At 70.0% G+C, this 450-nt stretch overlaps 1 protein-coding gene across 1 annotated transcript in view; it reads right to left on the reverse strand.

Moving 5' to 3' along the window:
• Nucleotides 1-450, reverse strand: part of PATL1 (PAT1 homolog 1, processing body mRNA decay factor) — a 19664-nt gene that overhangs the window by 19059 nt on the left and 155 nt on the right. The gene's annotated exons all lie outside the window — the stretch shown is intronic.

The raw sequence follows: 450 nt of genomic DNA on the forward strand, positions 1-450 counted from the left end.
GAGATCAAGAAAATGCCCAACAGCGTCCGCAACAAGCTGAAGAGTGAGCGGCCGCGTCCCCGCCGCCCTGCCACCCAGCCCCGCGGGTCCCCCTGTCCCCACGGGAAGGGTGGGGTGTGCTGGGGACGCTGGGGGACCACGGGGTCTGGCGGGCGGGGAAGGTCCCTGATGGGCTGGGGCCCGGCTCTCACCAGGCATGGAGAGGAACATCGAGCAGGACGAGGCGCAGTCCTCCGCTGACCTCCGGATACGCAAGTCCCAGGTGAGCTCCGGTCCCTGGGACCCGCTGCTGGGGGCTGTCCCCACCCAGCACCCCCAGGCGCTGAGCACCCTGTCCCACCCCGTCCCCCACGGGCTGGAGATGTGGCATGTTCCGGGTGTCCCCAGGTCTCCCATCTCTGTCCCCCGTCCCCAGCAGCAGCACCCCATCCCAGACTACACCGCGTCTGG

Source organism: Aptenodytes forsteri, unplaced genomic scaffold, assembly GCF_000699145.1.
Source record: "Aptenodytes forsteri isolate BGI_AS27 unplaced genomic scaffold, ASM69914v1 Scaffold533, whole genome shotgun sequence".
Lineage (NCBI taxonomy): Eukaryota > Metazoa > Chordata > Aves > Sphenisciformes > Spheniscidae > Aptenodytes > Aptenodytes forsteri.